The sequence below is a fragment of the Pinus tabuliformis genome, chromosome X, assembly GCF_031772625.1.
Source record: "Pinus tabuliformis cultivar Carrire ecotype Pingquan chromosome X, CPIR1, whole genome shotgun sequence".
Classification (NCBI taxonomy): domain Eukaryota; kingdom Viridiplantae; phylum Streptophyta; class Pinopsida; order Pinales; family Pinaceae; genus Pinus; species Pinus tabuliformis.
The window spans coordinates 1053318701-1053324700 of record NC_142308.1 but is presented as its reverse complement, the minus strand read 5'-3'; positions in this window follow the sequence as shown (position 1 = coordinate 1053324700).

Below are 6000 nucleotides of genomic sequence, written 5' to 3'. Positions count from 1 at the left end.
ATTGTAAATGAATGTTCTTTGTACTTTATCTCTTTTCATGCCATTTAATGAACAAATGCCTCCCCACTATTGAGCATGGCCCGGAGATGTAGTCAAAATTGGATGAAATCCATAATAAAATCTTTGTGCCTTGATCTCATGCATGATTATGTCTTTTTTATCTATTTTTCATATGCTTATGTTCCATGGTTTTTAAGTGCTCTGTTATATGTAATTCTGATGCATCTATATGCAAAAAAGTCCTAGATCAAGTGGTATCAGAGAAGGGCTTAGTTGATGCGAATTTCATGAGTATGCTAACCAAAAATAAGCCTCAAAGTACGTGCATACAAAAAGGATACATGGTAGATGTTGAATCTCATTGGGAAGAGAAGCGGCCTTATTGCTATAAAGAGTTATGAGCACGAATGACTGAGTGTGCAGCCATGGAGAATGATAAAGAAATGCACGATACCTTCCTGTGAATGTCCAAAATGGTGGACATCATGTATGGCGCGTATGAGAAGAGAAGAGAGGAGGAGACATAGAGATCGGAGAGTGATGCGTCATCCACATCTTCCGGTGCTTATGCATTTTATCCCTCACCTTCCTCGAATGAGGAGATTAACCAGAGACTTCAAGAAGAGAATGTTGAATTAAGAAGGCCATTGTGGGAAGAGAAAGAGGAGAAACTGAGGTTGCTATGCCATTTGCAAGCCAAGGTCGATTCCTTGGAACAGCTGCAGTGTGACCCCCGTGAGGTAAAATGTAATTATTCAACTCCGTGTATTTTTCCTCATGATGATTTTTCCGTTTTTGAAAACCGTACCATAGGAATCGGCTCCAAATTGTTAAGGAGAATGGGGTATGAGGGGAAGGGCCTCGGCATTAATAGCCAGGGCATCACAAACCCCATCAACGTAGAGGAATTACCCCATTAGGCAGGACTTGGGCATGTCAGGAAGGAGGTTGGGGAATGCACCAAAACAGCGAGCGAATCACAAATGACAAATGATAAAAGGCCCTCGTCAGTTCTTTACAAATCGACAGTGGAGGTAAAAGATGTTGATTTCTCTTCAGTTTCATCTTTGCATGATATAATTTATGTTAGAACTATGGAAGTACCCATTACAGGGAAAAACATGAGACTCCTTACCAAGATGAGGTACAAGGAAGAAGAAGGACTTGGTGTTAATAGCCAAGACATAACTCAGCCATTGGAGGTTGAGCAAAGACCTTGATTTGCAAGGTTGGGGTGCATTGAAGGATAGTGCTCAAAGATGTAAAAATCTTCCATGACATTGTTGAAACCATCGAGGAAAGAGGATGATGGGAACACATCACCATTAACCTATGGCAGTATGCATTGCAGAGAAAGTGATGAGGCAAGCTCTCGTTTCCATGATCATACCAAAGACCAACAAGAAAGGTATAACTAGTCTCGGTATTCTAATGTTCATTTTGATTACAACCGTATTGTTAATAATGAACGAAAATCATGGCATAAAAGAAATTTCAGTTTTTGTGGATTGCATAACCATGTGTTTGCTAAGCGCTGGAGTACAATAGATGCATGAAAAAGGATGAGGCATGAAAGACCCTCTCAACAACAGGAAAATAAGAAGGTAAAGCAGTTCTGGAGGAAGAAGGCTTATTGTAGTGATTATGACATAGATGGTCTTGAAATAGCCACATGTTGGAGGTTCCATCCAGAGCAGTGTCACAAGGACAAAGAATTCGTGCATGAACCAGGTGAAACAGTTGTTCGAACAACAAATGCGCCACAAGGAGATGACCTAGTCACTTTGATAAGTGAGAGATGGTTCTTCTAGGTGTGGTAGAATTTCATGGCCTTATTTTTTCCAATCATGTGTTGCGTTTTAAACTGTAAAAGTGATGATGTGTTTTCCATCACTTATTGTAGCAACGATGATGTTTGGCCTTGTATTGATAGATGGAGTATTGTTTCCATTTTTATGTAAACTTGACCACTGAGTATGTGTTATAAACTCGTGGAAAGTATGGGATGTCTTGACGGTGCTGGACCCACCAACATTAGGGGATCTCCCCAGTATGAAGTCCCAACTAGACCTCACATTGTTTGGTGTAGCAGTCCCATCCGGTACAATGGACCTGTTTCCATTATCTTAAAGATGTGCCTTATCTCTTGCTTGTCAACATGTGAGAGTGGTCTGCTTTGTCTTCAAACAGCGAGGTTTACACGCCTAGTGATTGTTAGTGTTACTTGTGTCACGGTTCTTTCAGCGCAGAGAGAGAGGGTGGGAGCAAGTCTCCAGTCGAAAGGGAGGAAGTCCCAACTTTGTCAGAGACACACAACACATAGGACATGCAGAGTTTCCAGAGGATAATTCCACAAGGATGTGGTAGTCACAACACACAAGGGAAGATAGCACATACAACACCCAGTGGGACAGTCTGCGTGAGTGCTACAGTCATTATAAAAAGTTTACATGAAAGGTTATGTCTGATGTCTGGGAAGGTAACCAACACGGGCAGGACAATGTTAACAAATTATACAACACGTTTTCATAAACATATGTATTAGAACAGCTGAATGAGTTCAATTATTTAACACAGGTTAGAGCAACATGTATTACACGTGTTCAAGATTAATCTTATAAACACTTACAACACATGTGTAAAATGTGTGGGCCTATTATCAGGCTTCTGAATTAAGGGAAAGTTCCAAGACACATCGGTACACCATTACATCACTTATGACCTCGTTGGTGGGGCATTGGAGCTATCGCTCGCTCCTCAAAGAAAATATTACAGATTCTCAAGGATATATAGGAGGAGCCAATGTGAAAATTTCCTTTGCATGTACAAATGAGGGGGTATTTATAGCTAAGGGAAAAACTAGCCCTTGTGACTGCTCAACTTCCCTCATGACTGTTTGACTAATTTGACTCTTTAACTTTACATGACTCTTCATATGACATGTGGGTCTCTTGGACTTCCACGTTACATTACATTGATTTACACAGTATGGCAAACAGTAGTGACTTGGCCGACATGACTCATGACACGACTCAACACGACAATGCTGATATGTCCATGTTGTTGTTGGTGTCGATGTCGAGTTGCAGTGTTGTTGAGTCATGGATGTTCTCTTGGTGTATCACAACTTCACCTCCACATGGCAAGGTGTACAGAGTCTTCGATGGTCTTGGTGTTCACTTGATGTTGCATGTGCACATTTCTCCTTTTCTTGTGGTTTGGCATGCTTCACATGTTCGTTGGTTCACAAAAAAATCTCTTCGCATGCATCGTTTGTTCGCGAGAAAATATCCTCGCATGCATCATTCATTCGTCCATTCATGAACAAATCGACTTGCATGTGATCTCCTTGTTCATCCCATTCGTCATAGCGTCATGTCTTATCCATATACTTGTATCTGCAATCACTCATGATGAGACGACATCAAATCCATAAACCTCCTAGTCTACCATGATGCATTGTCTTTCGCTTTCGAATGCAGGTGATTGGGGAAGATGACAAGGCTATGAAACTGCACAAGGTAGATTTCAGAATGGGATGCGGGCTCTGAGCACTGCTGGTGAAAATTGTGCAGAAGTCACTGGGAGACTGAGATGGACAATCCAGATCAGCAGTGACTTTCTACGAGATCTGGCTCGGCTGGAGGGTAAATATGCGCAATTTCTGGAGGGAAGCAATGCGGGAAACAAAGGGGTTTAGCAGCAAAAAATGCACAATTCTTGGAGGGAGGAAGCAGTGGACTGCAGGGAGGATTTTCTGGGAAAAAATGCACATTTTTTTAGGGAGCTCGCTGCAAGGTTGCTGGTGACAAAAACTACGCAATTGCTAGGAGGCTGACCTGCTGAACACCTCTATGTAGATTATGAGCTGAGCAGGATGCTAGGAAGTTGAGGGGCTTGCTCATGAAATATACACATTTTTATGGGTGAGTAACTGGTTGGTTGACTAGGTAGCGGGCTGGAAAAACTGTGCAATTTTTTGAGGGAGACAAAGATGGGCACTTTGTGTCTATTTGGCCTGTTTGTGCAGTTTTTTCAGTCAGTGGAGCAAGCAAGGTCTGCAGCTTTTGCACAATTTTTTTAGGAGAGTGAGTCTTGGGATCACTGCCCGATCAAAATCTATGGTTGACCAATAGGAGGGTTCGTTGATTAGCTTGCAGGAAACACAGATTGAAATGGCTTGTTGGACACTTCTACGTTGTTATGGGTGACAGTCGGTTTGGTCAATTCTAGGATTGCGTAGTGCAAGATGCCTGGGAGACAACCTCAAGCTCTGCGCAATTTTGGGCAGTAGTACATGTTCGCTGAGTGCTGACCCTGTGCAATGCAGGTTAGCGAGGGTTTAGCTGTTGGAGGGTGACTCGGTCATCAGATCTTCAGAAGAATGACTAAGTGTGTGAGTGGGTGAACTTGTGCATACATGACCTTGCAAACACACACTCAACATGACTTGAGAAACAAGCATGATGCTTGTGATGGATCATTGAACGACCGTGATGATTCTTGCACGACAGTGCATACAACATTGTGTGTGGGTGCAATAGATGTGCACATGGAAAACACAACTCAAACACAACCTTCAACATCACGAGAACAAGTTCGCAAGCATGACATAGAAATCAACACGCAGAAGACGAAAATTGGTCGAACAAGTGAAAAGAAGTAAGACATGTAGAAGAAACACATGAGATGACTTTCGTGTTTGCGCACGTGCATGTTTTTTAGGACAAGATGATATGACAATGGAAAGCAATCCAATGAACTCAACTAAGAGGTGTACTTCGGAAGATGTTCTTTACTTACCGTACTTACCCTCAAGATGATCATGCACCCAACAAAGTTTTCATGCCATCCTGATATTTTCCATTAATCAATTCCTTGGTCCTTCTCCTCAACTCCTTGGAATCAATTTCATCATGACACCTTTTCTTGTAGTCGCTGAGAGGTAGATCTATCCAGTTTCAGCGGATAGTGACTATTTCCAGAATGAGGACCCAGGAGGCACATCTACGCAGTTTCTATATGCAAGACCGACAAGACAACTTGGACACCACTGCATAATTTTGAGGCTCAAAACTAAAAGTGGCAGGCAAGGGAGGTTGGTGTCTCTACACACTACAGGTTTCCAGCAAGAAAGGGAGGTTGGTGTCTCTACACACTGTAGGGTTACAACAGGCAAGGGAGGAAGCTTGTTGGTTGCAGAAGCAAAGTGCATAGTTCGGGAAAGCTAGATGAGGCTAGGTTGCTTGGGAAAATGGCTAAGTGTGAGATCAGTAAAACATATGAAAACATTTATAGGACTCAACTGTGATCGCACACAGACACTTTGTGACACAATGTAGACTATCCGGAATACATAATACATCCTTTTCCTGATGGAAAACCTTCATGACATGAGTGCGTGAGGTGAGTGTCAAAAATGTCTATGTGATGACAACCAATCATACACATGCAATTCCCTTGAAGCAAGACAACATTGCCTTTGTATGACAAATAACAACCCCTATGCCCAAATATGACAATGTTGCATGAAGATGAGAACATGGATAACTCTTAAGATAAAGGAGGGGAGCTTGAAATTAGCATCTTACCAACAAGCAACCAAGGATAATCGATCGCAGGATTTGAGGTAAGCTCCAAAATTTGCATGTGAGCCAAAATTTTCAAGGGTGGTTGTAGCCACTGCAACAGGATGCTTGGCTCATTTTTTGTCACATAGCGAAACATGTAATTTGCAAGATATTGTACTACAGGTTTGCAAGGGATGGTTCATCGTTTATGGTTCCGAAGGACAGAGGTGAAGGAGAAGGAAGGATGACCTGTTAGGACACTTGTGGTGCAAACAATGTACAGAGCAATTGCAGATTATTTAATGCTTTTGGAGGACCAAACACTTCTTTTAGTGGGGAGGATTGATCTAGGAGGATCCAGGAGGATAGAGGAGGATTGATCCAAGTGGATCTCTAATAAGTACCAGTGATATGGTAAAAATGCTCAAAA